Source organism: Lissotriton helveticus, chromosome 1_1 (genome assembly GCF_964261635.1).
Source record: "Lissotriton helveticus chromosome 1_1, aLisHel1.1, whole genome shotgun sequence".
NCBI lineage: Eukaryota > Metazoa > Chordata > Amphibia > Caudata > Salamandridae > Lissotriton > Lissotriton helveticus.
This window is the reverse complement of record NC_136057.1, coordinates 1,384,875,817-1,384,901,366: the sequence shown is the minus strand read 5'-3', so window position 1 is coordinate 1,384,901,366 and position 25,550 is coordinate 1,384,875,817. Positions and strand designations below refer to the sequence as shown.

Sequence of the window (25,550 nt, the reverse complement as noted above, 5' to 3'; positions counted from 1 at the left end):
TTTCATATATTACTGTTTTTTTTTTTTTTATTTCAAATCATGTTTTATTTTATTAAACAATAATAAAAATGAAAACAGATATGATAGCGGCAAGAAAGCATCAAAAGAATTACAGTCATGTTACAAAAATACCGCAACCAGACATGGGTTATTACACAAAACAATACGTATACAGTAAAGGAAAATAAAGTACCATCCTTGCATTCTCATATTTGTACATAGTTCCGTAGAGCCCTCCGTCTAAATCAAGTCATATAACACCATTTATGTTTCATGATTCCTGCTTCACGATTCTAAGGTTGTCAATCCCGTGAGCCCAAGATACAGCCATTACAGTTCATGCAACATGTAGCCCATAAATCACTGAGTACAGACCTCATCGTTTGGAACTTCAAGGTGGGTCAAAGGTGAAGGAGGCTCGGTCCAATGAAGACCATAATTTTTTGTTGGTGACCTGCCATGGTGATGAGTGTAACGCGGGGTTGTCAGTGCCCCTAATGCAGGACAGCCACTCCCTCCAGGCATTGAAGGAGACCTCACCCGTTGATTTCCAATTGCACAGGATCACCTTACATGCTAGAGTTAGTAGGAGGTCAAGGAGCTGGCGGTCATGGTCACCCTTTAGTGATGGATCTAATGCCCCTAAGAGAATGTAGATGAATTCCCTCGTAGGATGTATGTGGAGCGTGTGTCCAATGTAGTCAAAGATTTTTGCCCAGAAGGCGTGAAGCATGGGGCAATCAAACAGCATGTGCGTAAGGTCACCAATACCAGAGGAGCAGTTCCAGCAATTCGGTGTATCCCGCAGGCCAACCTTAAATAGCCTCTGTGGGGTCCAAAATGCTCTGTTAATAATCATATATTTGGTCTGTGATAGTATCGGTGATACCTTGTGTGTGAGTGCTGATGCATGTATCCTGACCCAGTCTATACTTATGCCAGTGTTGTTTGTTTCTGATTCCCATTTTAACTCATTGCGCCTCATTGACTTGCTGGCCGTTGGCTCGAGTAGTTTATATATTTTAGAGACAAAATGTCCAGAGGATTGAAAGTGGGGTAGCATAGCTTTTAGCCAAGGCTTCACTAGTTTGAATGTTTTAGTGGATAAGGCTGATTTTAGCTTTAAGAAGGCATAAAAGTCGATCGGTAACAGGGAGTGTCTAGCCTGTAGAGTCGAGAATGGCAATGGCATATTATTTTCGTATAGATCAGAGACCACATTAAGACCTTTATCGGACCAGTGGTCCCATACGATAGGTGATCCACTAATTTTAATGGACGGGTTACGCCATAAGGACGCAGAGGAGGAATTGTGGATTCGTTGACCAGTGGCATGAACGCGATCTAACCGCAGGAGGGCTCTCTTGGTATTGAGCATGATGTACTTAGAGTTCGTGAGATGTGAGAGGTCCATTGTTAGGACTGCAGAGAGCGGGGCTTTGCCTATAATGGATTTTTCAATATTGATCCATAAGGGCGTGTAGACAGGGTCCTCGATAAACCAGGAGGCTCCCTGCTTACAGAGAAAGGCGGTCTGGTAATTTCTGAAATTTGGCAATCCTAATCCCCCTTTGAGCTTTGGAAGTTGCAATTTTTTCATGGCAATTCTCGGTTTCTTCCCTTTCCACAGAAAATCCGAGATCAGTTTTTCAATTCTATGTAAAAAGTCCTCCGTGAAGGTCATGGGGAGCATACATGCCATATAATTCACCAAGGGACTGATCATCATTTTTAGTGTTTCAGCCCTACCCCACCACGAAAGGAATTTAGGGGACCACCCATCCAACAGCTTTTGTGTTTTCTTGTAGAGTATCTCCTCATTAATTTTTAAGGTGGATATCAAGTCCTTTTCGAATTCCATGCCTAGATATTTAAAACTCTTCGACTGCCAGGTAAGCCCGGAGTCGCCCAGGATGGTTTTATCACATAGATTATTCAATGACTTCACCTCAGTTTTATCCTTGTTCAAGGAGTATCCAGAAACAGCTGAGAAGTCTTCTATCGTGGACATTAGCGCAGGGATAGCCTTATCAGCTTGTTCGCTCATGACCAACACGTCATCTGCATAAGCCGTGAGTTTAATTGTACAGTCAGTGAACCGGATTCCAGCGATGTCAGGGTTTTCCCTTATGTAGTACAGAAAATGCTCAATAGCCAGGAGGAATAAGGACGGGGATAATGGACATCCCTGTCTAGTACCCTGTTCTAGACCAAATGGGGAGGAAAAAGCGCCGCCAGCTCGTACTCTAGCAGAGGGACAGGCATAGAGGGACATGACTAATTTAGTGAATATGGGACCCAGGTCGAATTTATGTAGTACAGCATTTAAGTAACCCCAGTCTACTTTGTCGAACGCTTTTTCAGCGTCTAGTGTAATGGCGATGGTGGGTGTAGATAAGAGTTTCGCTTTTTCAATGACATGAGCCAGGATTCTCGTATTATCGCTCGAGAGCCTGTTCTTCAGAAAACCGGCTTGCGAGGGATGTATTAGAGACGGCAGGACTCTCTGAATGCGATTCGCTAGAATTGATGCTAGGAGCTTACAATCTAAATTTATCAGTGAGATAGGCCTGTAATTTTTGGGGAGTTTGTGGTCTTTGCCTTCCTTGGGTATTACCGCAATCACAGCCTCTGCCATAGTCCCCTTAACTTTACCTGTATTGGTAATTTCGTGAAAGACCTCTAGGAGAGGGGTGGAAAGAATATGGCCAAAGGTCTTATAAAATTGTGCTGTATAGCCGTCAGGCCCAGGGGCTTTCCCCTTTTTGAGAGATTTGATCGCGCTAATAACCTCCAACTCAGAGATTGGTTCATTCAAGGAGTCTCTTTCCGCAGCCGTCGGTGTTGGGAGCGTGCAGTTGGAGAGGTATTTCTCCATTTTTTCGCTGTCTACATGCATGTTCTTAGCATAAAGCTTCTCGTAAAAGTCCTTGAAGATATTCGCAATCTTAGTGGGATCAGAGTTAGGAGTCCCATTGTCATCGAGTAGGGATGCAATGGTATTCTTTTGAATTTTAAATTTAAGATAAGCGGCTAATCCCTTCCCGGCTTTGTTCGAGTCACAAATTTTGAAACGCTTCCTCCTGTCTAACCAAATTCCCGTATTTTCACTAATAAGTTTGTTATAGGTGTATTTCTGATTGGACAGTTCAGTTAGAATCTCAGGGTTTCTATTCCTCAAGTATGTGTGCTGGAGTTTTGAAATGTCCTCCTCTAATTTTAACAAGGCTGCAGTGCGGTTCTTATTAATTGCAGACGACATTTTTATAATGACCCCCCTTATGGTGGACTTCAAAGCATCCCATCGAGTGGTGTCTGAAGTGTCCCCCCTCTTGTTTAATAATAAAAAGTCTTTAATGGCAGTGTCAAGGGTTTCTTTGTGCTTTGTGTCATTGATAACGGTGTCATTGAATCGCCACATAGATTGACGGGTGGTCGGTTTAATATTAGACAATGTAAGGGAGACGCAGGAATGATCAGAGACTAATCTGGGAGCAATGTCCGCGTCCTCCACTCTTGCCACCGCGTTATTAGATATGAGTATATAGTCGATTCTTGAGAACGAGTCATGCGGTGGGGAATAGAATGAGTAGTCTCTGCCATCAGGGTGCATCAAACGCCACGTGTCCACCAAATGAAATCTATTGCAGTTTCATGAATGCCTTATGGGCCTTCCCCGGGCGAAAGACGCATTTAGAATCTCTATCTAGTATTGGGTCGTGTGGGAGATTGAAGTCGCCCGCCAGAATATGGACTGCTGTGTCGGGGATGGAGTTTATCTGCTTCGTTAAGCCTACCCAGAAGGACGGATCATGTGTATTTGGGGCATAGATAGTCGTGATAAAGAATTCAGTGTCATCCTTGAGTAGTCTCGCTGAGACCCATCTGCCTTTTGTATCTATTGCACTAGAGACTATTTCCACATTTGCATTCTTAGCCACTAGCATTACCACCCCATTCTTTTTTGAGATCGCCTCAGAGCCTATCACTTCAGTATAATACTTATTGCGTAGTGTGTGGAATTGCTTTGCTTCTAGTTTCGTTTCTTGCAATAAGGCTATATCTCCATGCTGTCTTCGTAGATAGTCAAGTATCTTTTGGCGTTTAACTGGCTGGTTGAGTCCTTTCACGTTCAACGATAGAATTTTAAGGTTAGTTACAGTTGTCGTTCCTATCGGAGTATCTATAACAGCAGCCATCAACTATGCATCCAGTAATATCGTCTCATAACACATGTGTATACATAAGGACTAGGCCGTGGAAGCGGTCTCATACCCCTTAAAGAGTCAACAGCATCTTTTGACACACATGATGTAGGGCTAGCACAGTATGCAGGATACAGAAGTACAGAGTATAAGCTTCGTAACATAATGTGGTACAGTGGGTGCAAACTAGTATGCAAGGTGGACAGAATTAAACAAAACCATATACGAAATATCAAAACAACCCCCCCCTTCCTCCCTTCCAACCTCCCTCCGCCCTCCTCCCTCACCCACTTCCCACCCCTCCCTCCCCAATAGTAGGTACAACAGAACATGGCGACTCAGGAATGACGACCAGCCGGCCGCCTCCAAGCAACTTACTCTTAACTACGATTCTACGGGCTGCAATCCTAATTCTGAGGAATTAGCCCAAATGTGTTAGGCAACAACAAACAATAAACAACGCTGGTGCCAGAACATGAAACACAGGGAAATCACTGCTTTGGGTTCAGTATCGGGACCAAATATATCAGTACCTGCAAAGAATTATCGTAAGCGTATTCAACAACAAGTCAACAGTACAGCACGGCATAGTGCCTATGTAAGGCCCATAAGGGACATGAGCAATATCATGGTAGCGTGGTATCATGTTAGCATAGGTATGGTATCGTGGGTGCGGTAGCAAGGATAGAACCATACTGAGGCAGCTTATAATGATATGTGTTTCAAGTTGAAGGTTCATCAAATCGTACAAGGGATCGTTCTAATCATTCTAATCTAGATATCTAATCTATCTAATCTAGATATTTCAAGTTAAAGGTTCACCAGATCGTCCAAGGGATCGTTCCAATATAGATCTGGAGTCAGATGAATAGCTGATATAGGGCCCAAGGGTACAGAGTACATTACCGTGTCATTACCGTCCAAAGACCACTTGCGCTCACCAACCAGGTATCAAGTCCAAGACAAGAGAGCCGCATATCAGATCCAGTTCAGATAGGCACTTTTATAAGAGTACTGGAGTATGAGATTGGTAGGACAAAATTTCAAAACCAGAGTTTATCCTAAGCCAGACGCAGAGGCTCCCTGTTGATCCGGGGGGGAGACTTCCATACTGCCATCTCCACGGTCAAACAGGAGTTGTCGTAGTTTTCGCGGGTCTGAGAACACATGGGGCACACCTTGTATCGTCACTCTAAACTTAATTGGACCGATAAAGCCATACAGGTGACCAAGTGACTTTAGTTGGGGTCTCATTGCAAGGAAGGCTTTTCTGATCTCCATTGTTTCCTTACTGAAGTCCTGTGAGATGAAGATTTTTTGGCCTTTCCATAGTACGTGGTTGTGTTTACGAGCGAAGGTGAGTATCTGTTCTGTGTGTTGGTACCTTAGTGGTTTGCACACGATCGCTCTTGGGCCCTTTTGGTCCTTTGAGATTCGTCCTGGCACCCTATGCGCCCTGTCAAACTCCAGTGGCTGAGTGAAAGTTAGATTTGTGGCCTGCGTGAACCACTCCTCGAGGAAGGGTATGCATGAATCATGTTTCTCCTCCGATTTCTCCGGCATACCAAAAATTCTTAGATTCCCTCTTCTGTTTCTGTCCTCCAACTCTGCAACCTTCCTCACGAGATGGTCAGAGCATAAGGAAAGGTTCTTGACAGCTCCACATGTCTTATTTTCAAGGTCTTCCAATTTGCTTATCCTGGTCTCGGTGTCGGTTAATCTCGAGTTGATGTCTTTAATGTCTTGGCGGATAGCAACAACCTCCTCCTTGGTGGATTTGGCCAAGTCTCTGACTTCTTCTAGCCTGCTCAAGATTGTTTCCACGGCTTCCTCCATTTTTTTCCCTTTGTTCCCTTTGACCGGTGTCGGTGGGTTAGATTTCAGGCGTTTGGCAGCTGCACCATTCTCCTTTTCTCCCATACTGTAGATGCGTAGGCAGTGGGTTGTACAGGCGTCTTGGCGTTTCAGGCATGTAGTGATGGGACCACGTATATTTGGACTGCGCAGGCCAGCGGAATATACACCTCTCCCTTTTTTAAAGATAATCTTTATAGCTGCTCCTTGTCAATATGAGCTCGTGAGGGTAATTACAGTAGTAGACAAGCAGTAGACAAGCAGGTAAACACAAGCAGGTAAGCACCTAATACGCTGCGGGGTCTCCAACTCGAAACAGCAAACTCTTGCTCTCTATCCAGTGCCGCACGTGGCTTCACTTCACTCAACTTCCTGCATGCGGGAATTTTATGCGTTTCGCGGCAGGGTGGTCTAGTCGTGATGTCACCATTTCAGGCTGCCTTCATAGAGATAGAGGAATTAGAAAGTCTGTGGTTTTATGACCCGTTTTGCACACAGTCAATCAATGTGCCGCAGTGTGGGGGGGAGACCATGTAAAAGTCATCAAATGCACACGTGTACTGTGTTTTCCAAGAACGCCAATAAACACTATGATATTATGAGGGCATTACACTATGTCGCTGAGCACCAAGATCAGCCGTCATTTTGTTGGAGCGCTTTGGGTTTTCAGATGCCGCGCTGTTGTGTGCCGGTGTTTTCGCGCCTTTTTCTGGAGTCTTAGGCTCCCGTTGCTGTCTCGGTGAGCGGACTTGGCGCCCTGGTTGAGTTGCGCTGTTGTTCATACATTAACAGAGTTTTGGCATCTATGCTGATCTCTCAGCTATTCCCAGCCTTTCCAATTGCTTCGTTTCAGCTCTGACCTTCAAACACCTGCAGACACCACCTAGGCATTGCGGGCGCTGACAGACTTAGGATTAGTGAAAGTGTTCAATTTTCAAAGCGCTAAATTCAAGTGATTACAGCGTTATGTTGAGAGAGAAAAGCGCATGGTGGGCGGTGTGACTGCGGAGCTCAGATCCTCGTGGGCACAAACAGAGGCATCACTGCATTAGAGCCCGGGGTGACTCGATTTTAATCAAACCAACCCAGAGGCATTTTATTTTCAGTTGACTGAAAAGTTCTCTTCCACGGTTAGACTTACCCACACAAAATTGCTGTATTCAAAGTCCTTTACAGACCAGTTGGCCATAGGAGGCTATGAGCTGAGGAAAGATACCATTGATCTTCAATCTGTTTAGGGTTCTAAGCATTGGCAAGTGAAAGGCACTGAGGCTTTGCATCGTGCATGTCTCATCCCGAACCATATGTTGTTTCTGAATTCGACTATTTCACAAACCACATGCTTTGGATTGGCTACATCTAAAAAATTAAATGCTCCCTCTATTCCCGATTTGGGGGGACTACTCCTATTGGAATAATCATACCAGTAGGTCCCTTAGTGATTTACAAACCCGGTTACAGAATTCGTTCTTTAACATTTCGAGTTTGGATCCCACAGGCTGGCTGTTATGGCAAAAAAAGTGCAGATTCATGCCAGCATTGTTTTTTGGGTTTAGCCCCGGCTATACACAAGTTAGGGTGGAACCCCGTTTTGAGACTGACCATTCTGTCACTACCTATTCTGTTGGCAAGCTGTGTCAGTCCTGGCTCAAACACTCCACCTTAGCGTCAATTAAACTCCATTTGTCTAAATTGACGGACGCTGTTGACTTGAATGACTTTGTCAGAGGTCCTGCAAAAAGCAGGTCCAAAAGATGGATCTATGCAGTTTATAACGAAGTTTGGAAGTTGTCCCTAATTGAAGCTGCTTCTAGGTTACATGCTATTGATCAAGCTAATTTAGAAAAAGTGCTTGCAGTCATAGATAATAGCATTAACAAACTTTCTTCCCGCATTTACACATTAGATAATATTGTTTCTTCTGTTGTGGATATTGTGCAAGATGAAGTCTGTTTTGTACCATAGTCAAAATCAATTGCGTTCTATTATGCAGTTTGCATGGACTTTACAACGTTAAAGGCTGGGAAAGTGCCTTGGGACTACATGAACAATTCTTCATTGTTTTTGCCATTTAATTTGACTGTTAAACAACAATTTATGTCAATGAAAGATGCCACGTTTTCACTTTTGCATATTGAAAAGTTAGAACCCTTACCATTTTCTGTGGCCGAAACCAATTCAGCAGTTTGGCTTATATACGGGTTAACAACTCTACCTTTTCCGCTGCTTAAATTTGAATCATGCATGAAACACTATGCCATAGGCAGCCATGAACCACTGGGTAGCGCATATCTCCATGAAGTTTGGTCTCTTCCGTTCACCTATAGGTGCCTGAGGGAGGGAAAAGAAGTTTATTTAAAAAGGTGAAGATTGCACATCCAAAACCCTATCACTCATTGGTCTGTAGGAATATACAATTGCACGGTTCTTGCAACCAGGAAGCACCGAATTTAGCTTGCATTTTGAAAGGTACACCAGCTCCGGCTATTACACCGACTTTCACGCTGTTTGCAAATGGCAGTTATTTGTTTGATTGCTGTGGTATGCTGGCGGGAATTCCTTACATAGTGACTGTTTCCCAACAAGTAGTCTGTTGTAAAAATGTACTGTTTCCTCCTCTGCATGGGAAGCTCGATGTATCCATCTGGCCTTCCATTCCGACCTTGAAGGCAGAGTTCAACAAGATGAGTCGAATAAGGGCCCTTTTGTCTCAAAAAAAAGTCGCCCGTACATCTGCGCGTGAGACATTCGTCCTTCACGTGGCTAATACTCGTACGGAGGTACATGCCTTCTTAAACACAGATCTCCCCTTCATTTTGGTGCGTTGATTCACACTATCTTTAATGCCTCCTTGACCACGGGCTTTCTGCTTCATAGACCTGAATTGGACTGGTGAATTTTTACCCTTCATTTTTTTTTCCTCTCTATAAACTTTTTCAGGTTACCTTTGTGTTGACACTATAGATCCCTGTTGGATTTAAAAAAAAATGTTGGTTACTAATTCGGATTATACTCCCAATTATCCACTTTGGTGAAATTTTGAACTTGCTTCGGTCTCATTCGAACTTGAACTCTGCGTTCTAGAAATTGCCCCTGCTCTTGTCCATTCTCCGATCAAGGGAGGGTGTAGTGTGGGCTGGGCCTTGTTGCGCACATTAAGTCAGCATAGGCTTATTAGAAGTGTAAACGCCATTTTATCTTTTTGCCGCTTTTGCACACGACACTGCATATAATTGTTGTTGTAGTTAGGCTGCGTGAAATGCTTCACATGAGAAGGGCTTGTTTTCAGCACCCCTAGACTTACATCGTGACTCTAGTCTGCACACGGAATTCTAAAGCCTACAAGGTCATAACAAAGTAGCTGTTGTTCGAGCTGATGGGCTCACGTTCTAGCCATAACATATATGCAGCTGCAAGCCAACGTGATTCTGGCACCTTTAATATCACACTGTAAGCATGATTTCAGGCACTTGGAAGAAGCCCGTTTTCCAGACAGAGAGGCTTTGGAAGACCCTGATGTGATTCACACCTGCTGATCTTGGAGGTATGGGGTCCCCCAAACAAGCCTAAGAGACCTTCTATATTTGATAAAACATAGTTCCTAGCTAGGGAGGGTGATTTACTCGGCACTATTTTCACCATCTTTGTAATATGATTGCTCCCTTTGTATTTTATGGAATTGTAACAATGCTGATCATATTATTTTTAATCATATGCCTGCTTAGGTTAGCAAAGATACTGCATCTTAGAACACGTCATTAAAATTAATATTTGAACCTTTCTGTGTCTCTTTTTTACTCCTGTTATGGACTGGTATGAGAGTGTAACGAAAGATTGTTCTTGCTTTCCACCATTCCTGAATAGAACCTAAGTCGCATGTTCTGGGTTGTCTAATCATTGGTTCCTTTGCTATAGAACGTTAAGCTAATGTGACACTGCTGCTAGCTGGATGTGGTTTCTAGGCACTGAGGTGAGTTTTTGGTACACCACAATTCACTGAGGTCCTGGGTCTCTGTGAACAGTTCTGTGTAGGAGCAGAATCCCTGCTACACTGCCACACTTGCATACATTTTCCCTCCATTCTGTAACTTCCCATAGGGTTACCAACTGGCCAATTTGTTACCAAAATAATGGATATTTTTAGGTAAAAGGTGGTAAAAATCTCTTTAAACTGAACAAAAGCTCATAGTTATTTCTATTTGAACTACAAGGTTTAAGCAATTAATACAAGCTTATACCCAGGGCCACCGAAACTATGCAACGGTATGGCTGTACCATTTTTCGCACAGTTGTAGATTTGCTGCATTTGCCACATAATATATCATCGGTCTGATAATCTGCAGATGTTAACAGAAAAAAAGTTTTAGCTTAAACAGTTCAAAAGTTACTAAAAAATGCAGCGACCTGTGTGGCAGTACAGTGGAAGGCCCTTTGCAAATGGTGACTTTTCACCATTCTGTGGCTTATTTCTGTATTTGGGTGTTAAACTGGTACTAATTGATGCCACTAATGCTTAGACAGTATTAACAAGTGTAAAAATGACAAATTAATAAAGCAATACGATCACAAAATGTGTTGCATTATGCTGCATAATTTGCCTTTTGTCACATAATTGACTCAACCCTGTTGTATATTTTGGTTCTCTCCCACCACAGAATTCCAGTAGCCCTGCATATACTGTGGTACAAAAGGGGGTGGTGATGGACGGAGCATCTGAACCAATCAAACGCTCACACCCAGTCAACAGATCTGGATTTAATCCATCACCGTTCTTTAGCCCACTCTGCCACCCCAGTTCAGACATGGCCATATGCAAACCAGTCTGACCCTGTGCCTCATGGGAACAGTCCAGCCCGAACTGCCAAGCCATGCCCTCCCTGGACCGGAAACAAGCTTCCTAGGACCGGTTTCTGGCATTTCAGCCGTCTTCAGCCAAGCTTGCTTGAATCCAGTGGCAAAGTGAGCAAGGGACTCACGTCGGAGCATACCCTGCCAACTTATGGCGAACAAAGCGGTACAAAGTGGGTGGTGATGGACGGAGCATCTGAACCAATCAAACACTCACACCCAGTCAACAGATCTGGGTTTCACCCATCACCGTTCTTTAGCCCACTCTGCCACCCCAGTTCAGACATGGCCATGTGCAAATCAGTCTGACCCTGTGCTTCATGGGAACAGTCCGGCCTGAACTGCCAAGCCATGCCCTCCTGGACCGGAAACAAGCTTCCTAGGACCTGTTTCTGGCATTTCAGCCGTCTTCAGCCAGGCTTGCTTGAATCCAGTGGCAAAGTGAGCAAGGGACTCCCGTCTGAGCATACCCTACCAGCTTATGGCGAACAAAGCGGTATAAAAGGGGGTGGTGATGGACGGAGTGTTTGATTGGTTCGGAAACTCCGTCCATCACCATCTCCTTTTGTACCTACATATATTGCATCAAAATACGCTGTTAGCTTTATTAATGATTTAGGAATTATGTATATTATATACATAATTCCTAAATCATTGATAAAGCTAACAGCATCTTACTCTTTGCTGTTCAACATTTGACTGAAAAAAATTCTTATGATCGGACTTGATCACTTTGATACTCAGTTGTTCAATGCAATAGTTGCTGGCTTCACATTCACTCTTCTGCAGATAACGTCTTATTCTGGTCTATAATTTTGAGTGCGTATTGTGAACTCCTCAGGACTACCATACTTTCTTTAACACTCACTGTACTGTGTTAATTTTAAACTCTACTGCCATTTGAAGTTTCAAGAAAGTCTTACAGCGAATGTATCCATAAGTTGCCATTTACATACTAGCCTCGTCCTCACTTGTTTCTGAGAAAGTGGCAACCCTATATACATCCATCACATGTCCACTTTAAATTCACCTCTCGCCTACAAGATATGTAAAAGCCTGTGATATGGGTGTATTCTTTTTCGTTTGCATGATATCCTGTATTCATTCCCGGTTGGGATGGCTGGCTGTACTTCACACCTATAGACCTTTTAACAGTGCCAGGCTCGCCACTGTTGTCATGCAGAGACCGTGATTAAGCAATGCAGGCAGGCTGCTGAAAGAAAGAAATAGGTATAAAGATAAACCGCTTACTGTGAATGCCGAGACTTTAGGACGGACAGAGCAATACCCTGGATGAACATTTATTACTGCCTGACAGACTCGGCCTAGCCCACGGCACCTGACTTTGGGAGGTAGGGAGGGGGGGTTGGGGGGCAGGAGCCCTCTCAGCCCAATGGGTGTTGCGCGCCTGATAGGGATGAACCTTTTTGGCCGTCCTTCCTATTTTAATATTATCTATCTTCAGGAAACTTAGGAAGTTAATCATGGTTTCTTCTTATATGTTTGTGTTTTTTATTTATTTTTGTGCTTGCGTGCAGTTCAGTCGGGGGGGGCTAAGGGTGGTCTTTTGACTTTAGTTTCCCTTGCTCTCAACTGTAAGCTAGAAACAGTGGACATTGGTTTGTCCAATATAATATGCTTGTGGCTTACGTAGACTGACTACTTGTTATTGATTTCTATAGCGCAAACATCTGTCACATCATTGTTGAACATGTTAGAGCATTCAGAGCTGTGTTTGATCAATGCTTTTATTAGGACTAGTGTTTTTAGTCCTGTGATTTTAACTTTCATCTTTGCTCAAACTGATCGGGAGCAGTCCCCTATTCAATTCAAGGTTGATTTCAAAGCAGAAGTAAAAAGATTCCTTATGAACAAGTTCTTACCTTAATAGGGTGCTGTATTGTTCTGCTCTAAGGCACTGGACGTACACCTTTAGGCCCTGCGTTGGATGTTATTCTTTACTTTTTTTTCCTTCTCGAATCATTTGCTCCCCTCCCATTTCGCTATGTACCAGTTATTATCTTACTCTTTGTCTACCCCTTGCATTTGTATACGTTTTTTTGTTCTGTGAGTTCTATTTTGATACATGCTCGATTTGGTATCCCGATTTGACACATGTACTTCAACTTTTACCTTCCTCTCCCTCCTATTGTAAAGCGCTCTGACATCCTTTGGGATCACGTTCGCGCTATATAAAACTTTATAAATAAATCCTGACTCCGGAAGTTATTTATCATAACACATTACAGCCAACTTGTGGATTAAACATGTTGAAGCAATTTATGACAGGTATGGTCCTAACTATGGTCTTACTGAGTTCCACCCAGTTCTGACACCAGCCAGTGGCTTTTTGCTTTCCTTTGACTGGGAAGAAGCAAGAGATGAAGTCCTTACTCTTCCCAGTTAAACGGCCTCCGGTCCTAACGGGGTTCCAATAGAACTATTCAAGCCCAACGTACTTCTGCGAACACAGATATTGACCAGCTATTTGAATGAGGCCCTTAAACATAGTTTACCCAACTCATGGTCTAAATCAGTCATTGTCCCTTTATTTAAAGGGGTTCAAGAGAAAAGCCCTTGGTGTTATTCTCTGCTAGATTCTCAAGTCAAACTAACAGGGACAGGGAGGCGTGGCTTGGACGCCGAGGCAAGTTGGCGAATCCAGCGTGAGGGGGGGGGGGCGTGGCTTGGACGCCGAGGCAAGATGGCGGATCCAGCGTGACCTCCGCTCTTCAGCGGAACTCGGAAGCCCTTTACGAACCTCTTTCTCACTGTTTTCACCGCTACGGCGACGATTATTATTATCGGAACATGCGCTGAATTTGCTGGCCGCGTTTGGACTTTCTCACTGCTCTCTGCATCAAGTTACAGTCAGCGGCGCTTCTGTTCTATCTCCGACGCGGGCGGCCGCCATTTTGCACTGCAGCTCCCGCGTTTTCTTTCCACAAACCTGCTGGCCTTTCGTTTACCTGCTGACTGAGTGCCAAATACCAACGCTGGAGTATGCGGTGAGCACATTGATCGCGTTTGTAATGTTTTCATGCCCTTGCCTTTTTTGGACAAGGAACTTGGCATTTTCGTGAGGCGGGCTGTCGCCATTTCTGGCTCCCACGCCCGTGAGCTTTTTCCTCTGCTTTTTCTTCCCCTATAGCCAGTCATCCTGGTTTTTCTGCTTTCACATTATTGAAGTGATTTCTACAGGCAATATTTCCTTTGCCTTCTAACTTTTACGCTTGCTTGGCATGACAGGGGATTCTACGCTGAATGGCTTACCTCATTTCCTGAACTTTTGTTCTATTGACCATGATTTTATGATGTGTGCCGGCATTTTCCCATCGTACCCTGATGCTTGGTTATTTCCTGCTTCTTGGGGATGCTGATAACTATCATATCTGGTTGCGGAGCTCATGTTTTATCGCCACTTTGGTTTCCTTCATATAATATCCACTTTTTCATAAGTCAGCCTCATGGTCTCCATACCGACTGTATTTTCACGATTAAGGATCTGCTGTACATGTGCTCTCATAATCCCTGGTCTAACTGAGTTACTCTGCTTGTACTTCTTGCAGTGTCCTTCATCGCCATTTTTCCTTTTTTCTGTGCTAACACCGTATCTTTATTGAATGTTCTAACTAACTCTTTATGTACCTCTAAACTACGATGGCTAACGATTCCCATTCAGCTAGATCATCTGCAACAGGTACAAAATCTAAAAGACAAAAAAATGACCCACCATCTCCAATCCATTCTTCTCAGAATCCGGTTCTAGACTCCATTTTGGAAGAAGTTCGTGGTCTTCAACCATTTATGTCTACAACAAATGAGAAGTTGAGACAGATCGAGGAGAGGTGGATTGTTCTGGAAAACAAGGTGTTAAATCTGGAACAACGTGTCAGCGATATACAAGATGTTACCACAAAAATTCCGTTACTTGAACAAGAAATTCATAAGCTGAAACTCCACACAGAGGATCTTGAAAATCGGAACCGTAGAAACAACCTACGCCTGTATGGCCTTGCGGAAAATGCTGAAGGGCCCAATATGGCACTCTTTCTTCAGAAATTCCTTCTAGAGCTTCTAGATCTCCCGTCTTCATCTCCTCCCTTCAACATACAAAGGGCCCATCGCTTAGGTCGTCCACCTACTAATGCTACGAAACCTCGTGGAATTATCATGCTTTTCTTGGAGGTTACAGAATTAATGACAGTCCTGAAAGTTGCAAAACTTAAACGACGCCTTATTTGGTCTGGCCACAACATCTTCATTTCGCAGGATGTTTCTACTGCAACTAATGCACGTCGTAAAGAATTCCTCGCACTTCGCCCTCAGATGCGTCATTTGAATATTCAATACGGAATTCTTCATCCTGGTCTCTGCAAGATTACTCATGATGGTCGTTCTCGCTCCTTTGATGATCCGGATAAACTCAAGCTTTTTCTCCATAGCCTCTCTTCTAATGGAATGGACGCTAATGCCTGACTTTTCTAGATTTTTGAAATTGCCTCTTGATTTTTTTTTCTTTTTTTTCTTTATTCTACCTTCCTCGTTCTGTCCTATAATGACTAGCTCCTTTCACTCTCTTTAATTCTTTACTCGATTGAGGTTCTCTTCTCCCTATCTTCTTTATTATTATTGCTGAGATCCGTTTTGCCTTGCATCACTATGCTCCCTCCTTATCTTCTTCGTCTCTTTCTACAGGTCTGGTTATTATACCTTGATCTGTTTGTTCTTCTTCACTTTCTATTTTTTCCTTTTTCTTCCCTATGTTGCTTTTTTCATTTTCATTTTTTTCTTTTACTTCCCCTTTTTCTTTCTATATCGTTTCTTCTCTTTCATTTCTGCTCTATCCATCTTCCTATGCTTCTTTCTTCTATATATTTTTTGGTTACTAATGTCCTTTGTTATTTCTTTACTGTTCAGTTATTACGGTGTTGTAGGTATTTTTGTTGTTTTTTCACCATGCAATTTGTTTTGTGTTGCGTCTTCTTTTGTAGATTTACCTTTGAAATGTATCTGCTCCGAATGTGATGTGGTACTGCATGTCATTTTTCTTGCATTATTTTTTTGTCTGTATCTCATGAGTACTGTTCCATTTTTTGTAGATGTGCTCCTGCTGGGTCTCGATTCCACATTCCTAACCCTCCATTATGTGTAAGTTCGTCACGTGGAACGTTCGTGGTCTTGGACACCCCGTCAAACGTCAGAAGGTATTATCTCATTTATCTAAACTTGATTCCCAGGTTTCCTTTCTTCAAGAAACACATTGTACTGATGCAGAATCTCTTAAGTTGAAGAGAAATCGGGTGGGACAAATTGTTTATTCTCCTGCATTGAATAAAAAAGGTGTTGCCATTTTATTTCATAAATCTTTAACTGTACAAATATTATCTACACAATGTGATGATGCTGGACGGTGGGTGATAGCAAAGGTTGTTATACACAACAAAACCTCTCGCTCCTTTGATGATCCTTATAAACTCAAGCTTTTTCTCCACAGCCTCTCTTCTAATGGAATGGACGCTAATGCCTGACTTTTCTAGATTTCTTTAATTGCCTCTGGAGAAGTGGGCTCAATGGTTAGAGCGACAGACCCTGATGCAGAGGTCTAGCCCTGGACCAGGGTTCAATTCCCCGCATCGGCAGGTCTTGGGCTAAAAAATTCCACGGACCTGATAATTCTCACCTCGATGCCTATTCCAATCATGGAGTCCCACTCTGCAACTCTGGGCAATAGCTTGCTTAATCTCCACAACGGCCCCCACAACGCTAAGGATGCCTGGCCTCCACCTTGGGGGTGCCCAGGAGTGGACACCTGAGGTTCTGAGATTCTGGACCCTTTTCATAAATGTCGTCGTATCATGATGATTTTGGTATCAGCGAACCGAAAATGGCGATCGTACGATGCATGCGTGTTTTCGTCATGTTCAAGTAACGTGTTCCTCATGAAATCAGGGATTCCGTTCTGAACCCTTGGGTTCCATTTTGTGTGCGGCAGCCATTTTGTGGTTGACCTCACATAGGCCGATGACTAAGGCCGAACGAGTCCTTGGGACACGCACACCTTTAGCTGACTTCTGCGTGACCTGGGCAAGTTGACTCCGTTGCCCGAGGACAAACTTGTTGAGCCAGTTCCTTGTTCAGCAGCTGGTCAAGATTGAAGATAAAGGCACAGGACATCATAAAACCTTTATTGCACACAATTATGTCTTATCTTACTTACACCGGTCTCTGCTCCTTTCTTTATGGCCTGTTTACGATGAGGAGGTGCCCGTTTTTATTAGGGGTCCGCTCGATTTATCTAATGAAGAGTGTTGGACCTTCCCGAGAAATTGATGGTGGGCTGGACAATGAAATGTGGGTTTGTCATGCAATGTTTTTTTCGTGTACACATGGGATTGGTCAACTGTAAATAAGGAATGTTTGCCTGAAGCACAATATTTGGTATAAAAGGGATGGTTTGCTTTGTAAGATTGAGCAGTCTCCTACGAATATACAGCCTTTGTACTTCGTGGACCTCTGTTACTGGTTGCAGCCAATAAATTTGATCTTTCGACATCACCAAGAAGAGTCCGCGTTTCTGTAGTTCTGAGACAGGTGAATCCGGAGACTTCGGGTGTGTCCCCTGGCACCGCTGGGTCTTAAATAACCCGGTTCTTCACACCTCACAGGGAAAGCCAGGATGGGTTCCACAGCGGTATTCGTACAAGCGCCTTGAGACCCTTGCGGACGAGTAGTGCGCTATACAAGTATCAATTTACAATTTATCAATTTAACCCTAGTTTTATTGAACATTTATGGTCCTGTCAAACCAGACCCCAAATTTTGGGATGAAATCAACATTTTAATTTCTTTCATTGATTGTCCTGATATTGTTGTTGCTGGTGATCTTAACCAGTGGATCGACCCTTTTTCAGACAGATTATCTAAATACAAGTTTAACCCGGATAAATCTGAAAAAGCATTTCAATCGGCAATCGAATCTCTCGTACACTTTACGATGTCTGGAATACTTGTAATCCTGATTTACTTGTATATACTTTTTTTTCTAGTGTTCACCATACTCGTTCTAGGATTGATTATGTTCTAGTTAGTAAATCTCTGCTTCCTTCTATTCAATCCTCAGAAATTGGTTCCACTTTTATCTCTGACCATGCCCCCGTACATGCTATTCTTGACCTCTCACTTACATCACCCAAATTTAGTCGTTGGAAGCTTAATGGTTTTTTATTATCTGACACTAATTACATTACAGAAGCCACCACATTTATTAAGGATTTTTTTAATTTTAATAATCCAATGGATACCTCTGTCTCTAATAATTGGGATGCCTTCAAAGCCTCTTTTGTGCTTTCACTATTTCCTATGTCTCTAAAAAGAAGACTATGCGGAAAAAGTATACTGAACAATTAAACCATCTCAAATTACTTGAACACACATACTACATCTCCAAGTCACCTTCAACTCTCCATGAATTAATTAAGGCCAAATCTGAACTCAATAAACTAGCCACCACTGAAGCTTGTAATATTCTTCTCAAAATTAAATCCAAATATCATGGTGGTCAAAATAAAGCTGGTAAAATGCTTGCCAATTACCTGAAAGTTAAATCTGAACGCAAGAATATGGGCCCCATTTTTAAGGATTCTACTAAGAAAATGGTATCCTCAGATAAAGATATTGCAGAAGTCTTTCATGAATTTTATAAATCCCTCTACTCTGATGATACATTTACCTCTAATCAAAACGTACACACTTTTTTCTCAGGCCTCCCTTCTCCCCCTTCTATACCTGATAAATTTAATGATTTAGAGAGAGAGATTACTTCTCAAGAAATAATTAATGCTATTAATTCTCAAACAAATCCAAAGTCCCTGGCCCTGATGGTCTATCCGTTGAATTTTATTCTACCTTCACCTCTATTTTTGTCCCTCACCTTCTAGCACTTTTTAATTCCTTTATTAAAGATGCCAAAACTTCTGGCTCCTTTATGGATGCCTTAATTGTTCTCATCCCCAAACCAGATAAAGATCATACTCAATGTAAAAAATTTCGGCCTATATCTTTAATAAACTACGACTGTTAAATATTTGCCAAGATTCTTGCGTCAAGACTTGAAACAATTGTCCCTTTATTAGTTAAAACTGATCAAGTCGGATTTGTCAAAGGTAGATTGGCATCAGATAATGCACGAATGTTTACAAATATTATCTCATGTCAAAAAATATAAGCCTCCCCTTGCAGCATGATCCCTGGATGCCGAAAAAGCATTTGATCGGATCAATTGGCAATTTATGTTTAAAACTCTTCAATGGTTTGGTTTAGGCCCTACTTTTATATCTTATGTTAAGTTATTAAATTCCTGTCCTTGGGCTAGTATTTTTGTTAATAATCACTTCTCAAAATGTTTCTCTTTGTCCAGAGGTACGAGACAGGGGTGTCCCCTTTCACCTTTACTTTTTGTTTTATGCCTTGTAACCTTTCCTGGAACGCATTCGTATTAATTCACGTATATCTGGTTATATTCATAATTACATTGAGACCAAAATATCTGCCTATGCAGATGATATCTTAATTTATATGTCAAACCCTACTGACTCACTCCCGCCCTTTATGGAAGAAATCCAATTATATTCTAGTATTGCTGGGGATAAATTAAATCTCTCAAAAACAGAAGTTTTACCGTTAAAATCCATCTGTTATCAACTTATGTTTAACGATACCGATTTTACTTGGTGCCCTTCTAAAATTAAATAACTTGGTATTTGGTTCTCCCCCTCTCTGCATACCACCCTTAAATACTCGTTTAATTCTCTATTTACAAAAATTCAATCACTTCTTCACACCTGGTCTCCTTTATTTCTTTCCTGGTGGGGTAGGCTGGACACTATAAAAATTACGATTGTTCCTCATGTCCTTTACACACTATCTATGCTACCCATTCGCATTCATCTCTCCTTTTTTTCTCAAATGAATTCCATGTGTATAAAATTCTTATGGAATAAGAAACACCCACGTATTTCCCTTACCAGACTTATTTGTCCTAAATCTGAGGGCGGTGTCCGTTTCCCTAATTTCAGAGCTTATCATTCAGCTTTTCTAAATAAACAAGCCTTTGCCTTATCATATGATTTTGCTGATATTCCTAGATGGATTGTTTATGATGTCCTTATTAAAAAAAAAATATTTTCCAAATGTACTTTATATGTCCAATAGCACTTTCCTATCACATAACCCTATTTTAAAATACTCTCAGAATCTGCTTTATAATATTTTTTCTAATGATCTCACCCCTTTCCATGTTTCTTATCCTCTACAATTTGTTATAATAAATATCTTCGGTAAAAAGGAAAATCATTCTACTACAAATTTTGAAAGGAGAAGGGTATTATTTATGTTCATCAAATGGTTTCCCAAAACTCTGTTCTCCCCTTTTTTACTCTGCAACTACAATTTAAATTACCTGATTCCTCCACTCAAGAGTATAATATACTTTCCAATGCCCTACTATCACACTTACATACATTTGTTATCCCAGACGCTACACCTTCCCTTACTCCAACCTCTCCTTTATATCTCTTATTTCCCACACATAGACCTAAAGCTGCTCTTGTATATAAGGTATTGCTATCCCGTATTATTGAGAGACCGAAGTCTTCTGTTCAAACTGCATGGGAAACTGATTTGTCGGTTTCTTTTTCCGTTGCAACTTGGGACAAATTATGGTCTAAATTGTTTAAAGTTTCTGCTGCTGCTCGTATTACTCAGTCTTTATATTTCATCGATAATAGAGCTATTATGACCCCAGTTGGGATTTCAAAGTTTTCTCCCTCTTCTTCTCCTCTATGCTGGTCTTGTTCTACGGATACTGGCACATTGAGACACCAACTTTATGAGTGCCCTAATGTTTTTAACTTTTGGTCTACGTGCATGAAAATGTTAAAATGCAACCTTACTTTATCTTTACAAAATGTATTTCTAGGTTCCTTATCGCCTGATGTAGATTGCTCATCTCCGGTTTCCTTGTTATTTGATCTTTTTATTGCACTAGCTTTTAAAGTTCTTACTATCCTGGAAAGATCATTCTACATCATCATCTACTCATAATCCTGCACATTAATCTGTTATTTCCTCTTTCTTTTCTGTCATATTATTCTTTTTCCCTCGTTGGCCTCCTTATATCTATTTACCTTTTATTTTTTTTCCCTTTTCCCTCCTTTTCTTTTTTCTTTCCTTTCCCTTCTTTTTCTCCAGTTATGCATATATTACTCCATTACATTTTTTTCATTGTATGCATATTATGCTGTATACATTATAAACTATTGTTTTATCGCTTTTATTTCTTCTTGTAATTGAAAACTCAATCAAAAGTTCTTAAACAAAAAAAAAACTAACAGGGACAATGCTTTTATCTAGACTAATGACCTGGGTAAAAAACCATAATGTGCTCGCTGAAGCTCAATATGGCCTCAGACCAGGAAATGGCACAGTGGACCAATGTTTACAATTGTATCTTTTAACCCCTTCCATGCTCATGACAAGGTCAGCTCGTCATGCAGTACACTGGAGCTGTGCTAATGACGAGCTGACCTTGTCATGAACAATGGGAAAAACAAATATCCAGCACAGGAGAAAAATATCCATAGCATTGAAGGCGTTAAATAATAAGTACATTGTAGCAAGACCAGGAGGCATACATTTTGCTTTTATGGACTAATGCTACACCTTCAATAGGGTTAACAGAGAAAAGCTGTGGTCCAGAATGTTGGACTTGGTTATTGACAAAAACATTGTCCTCTTAACATGATCTGCATATTAACTTGAGAGCTTGTCAGATATGGTAAGATGGGAGAGTGTACTGATTACTTTTCACTCAATATGGGGGCAAGACAAGTGATATCCTGGCCATCTTTTCAATCACTTTTCATGTAAACAAGTTGGAGTGAGTCCTAGTAGCTGGGGGTTGTAATCTGCCTATGTTAGATGACCAGACCGTTCCAGCTCTTATAATTTGATGATACTGTTTTAGTTTCGAGGACGGCTCATGGTCTCCAAATATTATCAGACCTCTTTTTAGTAATTATGTGGACACACTTGAAGTCAGTATTAACTCCACCAAATTTCACACCGTGGCAACAGAATCCAGAAACACCAAAAGCAAAACTCACTTTTGCAAGGGCAGCATACTTACCAAAGTCCAGACCTTCTTTATCTTGGTATTTTGATTGATTCTCCTATTAGCAGGCCACCATTGATTAGGTAAAGAAGGCATGTCTTTGCAAGAAGCATTGCTCCAGTTTTTTTTACATTGCTGCCAGGCTAGTGCATACATCGGTTAGGGCAATGCTTGAACAAAGCCAAATGTGTGCCCATAGTGTCTTAAAGCTGTGACATCTGGGGGTATGCCAATAAAACTAACTTCAAATGGGTTAAGAATATGTTTTTAGATGTCTTCTTGCTCTACTCAGCAGTTCATTCACCTTCATCCTCCATGAAGAACTGGGGGGAAGAGCTTTTTGTATGAAACAATTCGATTGAGACTGCTCATCTTATGGTTGTTAGTCTGGCTTAAACCGGAGTTTGGCCTCAACAGGAGGTTTTTAAAGGATTGTTTAGGTTTGTATCAGGTTTTATAAATACCATGGATTAGTTATGTCAGGATGAGGTTTTTTTACTTAGGCTGACTATCCCAGTTTAGTAACCCAGGACCATTATGAAAGCAGACCTCACCTGGGTAAAGGATGCCTTTGTTCATCAATTACGACAGTAGAGGGAACCCCCTATTCAAGGTCTCAGTCAGGCCCATGCACTTGTGCAGACCACTTTGTCCACTGAGCCATATCTCTTATATGACATGTAAAACTACTATTGCTTTTTATTATTGTGTTTTATATTAAATATGGTCAATTGTTTATTGAGTATCCCCAAGGGATGATGTTGTGATGTGGTACATACACCTATTTGAGTGGCTTGATCAGAACAAGATCCTAAGCACTTTATTCTATTTTCCCCAATCTATAAGCATCTGAGACTCAGTTTTTTAAGCCCACTTTTAGTTGGAAGAAATGTTACTCAGACCAGGGCTGCCTTGCAGTTTTTACAGTTCTTTAGTGATCCTTTTATTTGTCGGTCTATTTCCTGTTATTTAAACTGAGCGGTCATACTAACGAACTGTATGAACAATGAGAAACGATGTAAAGCCTTATAATGTTTTGTATGTCAACGGTTTGTTTTTTTAAATGTAATTGACTTTTAAGGTTTGATATTTCAATTCAAATTAAGTACTTGATAATGATGAAGTTGTAGAACATTGTTGCATTAATTTGAATGTCGAGGAAGATCTGTGATGATGCAACATTCCTTCTGGTATAGGATGTTTATTGAGAACGTTTTGAGACGACAGCTTATTTGGGTTAGTTGCAGGAAGGGAAAAAAATTCTTTGAGAAAGACCGACAAGAGGCTAAGGTTTACAGAATACTTCAAGTTGTTTGATAAGATGATGTGGGACTGCAGAAAGGAGGACTAATTACAATTGCACTTTTGGGGAAGAGGTGGAAAAGGGAAGCACCTGAAAGTGAGTATGCTCATTTTGCAGGTTTTTTGTTTTCCAGAAAAGAAAGAGCGTGATTTTGGTGAGTTAGCAATGAGGGAAATAGTGTACTGGTAAACGTTTAGCACATTTTCTTACAACTTCAAACAGTTCCCTGGGACATTTATAGCTTCATTGATTTGCTCATGATGGAAGGGCAATTTAAATTTGGAGGCTGGTGCCTTTGTATAATGTCCCATTCAATTGAAGGATAGAGGCGAAGTCTAAGGCTCAAGTGCTTCTCCAAAGATTTTAAGATTGAGAAAGACAAGTTTGTTGATGGTGAGCTTATGGTTGTACTATTTATATGTGAAATAATGTTGAAGATGCTGGGCATGGAAAAAATTTCTATCTTATATGGAATGGAAGTTTTATTTAGCCTTCAGGAATCAGTCTTCATGGGTTCCTAACAACATGGTGGAGCAGAGTAAGCCCAATAGGTTGAATTGAGAGGCCTGTCCAATCACTGGGGAAAGGGTTGTAAACAAAGCAAGAAGTCGGATTAACATTAAGGCAAAGGATGTTTCCTGTATTTCTGTAGAATACAGAGCTGTACTACTTGAAAGTAAAAGTAGGTGAATTTTCAGAGACCAAGTGTGTGTGCTGGTTGGGCATCAAAAATTAATTTTGCACCCTAAAAAAAAGAATTGGTGTATCGTTTACCATGTTTGGGAGTTAGTTACAACATAGCTGCAAAGATGCGGTGACAAGAACAACAGCTGCTGTCTTTATTAAGCACTGCTTCTTTAGTTCAGAAAAGGTATGCAGGTGTAGAGTAGCTATGAAATTCGAGTAGCCCCATTTTGGTGCCAAGATCAGTTTAGTTAGCCAAGGGAAATGAGGAGTTTGGCTTATCAATGTTGAGAACCCCTAAAATACTGTTATAATGTTGCAATATGTCCTGTTATTCTGCCTACTGTCAAACAGAACTGCCACTAACCTGCTTCTTTTTATATAATAGTTACTATCACTGTGTGCACTAGGATAGGATTTTAATTTTAGTAACTCTTAAAAGTAGATTCCTAGCGTCCTAATGCGTCTATTCATAATGAAAGAGGGTGTGAGCGTCACTAACTATTCCTCAGTCTCACAAGGGTGATCATTAACCAATATGCACCATATTCAAGTAATGCACAGTGGGTTGTGGGGGCGTAGTCCATCTGGTTCTCTGCTTCATATTGGTACACTGACTAAGTCCTTGGATCTGAAAAGTCTAGAGAGCTTTTTCTTGGGCTGTGATCGAAAGAGAAATCCAGAAAAAGTATCAGCTTAATTTGCTAGAATGTAAACACCTTGTGGTGAAACAATGCTGCACATTTATTTGGCTGTGTTTTTTTTTTTTTTAGATAAACATAGGAAAATCCTAGCCAGAGCAGAGGACTTTAAAATCATATACATTTACTTATAGCAATAAAATGTACAGGAGCATGTCATAACAGTACCATATACAATTCTCTCTTTTCGAAATTGTGTGAGAGAGAAAGACACCGAGACCCAAGCAGCCACTGCATGGCTGCTTCTTTTGTTTCAGAAAAGGCCTACGCTTTTTTAGATTGGACCAATTTCCTTGCAGTATATGGAGGTAGAAGCTGAAAATGCGGGGGGTGGGGAGAGTGAGACCACAGGAAGGTTATACGATAGGTTCTGGTAAATTAATCAACTAATCTCCAACAGTATCAGAGTAGCTCAACTGCCCGGAGGAAGTAAAGTCAACCAGAAATGTATCCCAATGGGAGAGGTGGCTAACTCCTGGGGTGGGGGGAGATGGGGGGTGGGGGGGAATTTGTTACATTTGGCGGAAAACATAATAGGCAGAAGGAAGACGCAGTTGGACCAATTATTTCACCCAACCATAACTTAAAGGCAGTTTAACTGCTCTAGTACTGCAAGAATACATCCACTTGTTGGACACCATTTGTCTTTCTTCTTTATTGAAGTCAATTGAAGAAGAGCTCTCCAACTCACCTGTCAATCCTCGCTACAAGGAGCTCTTCATGTGCTCAGCCATGCCTTGCTGTACGGTCATACAACACGTTTTCCTTAGGGTTCATGCATC

At 41.5% G+C, this 25,550-nt stretch overlaps 1 protein-coding gene across 1 annotated transcript in view; it reads right to left on the bottom strand.

The window, feature by feature from the left end:
• Positions 1 to 25,550, bottom strand: part of PDXP (pyridoxal phosphatase) — a 109,062-nt gene that overhangs the window by 25,810 nt on the left and 57,702 nt on the right. The gene's annotated exons all lie outside the window — the stretch shown is intronic.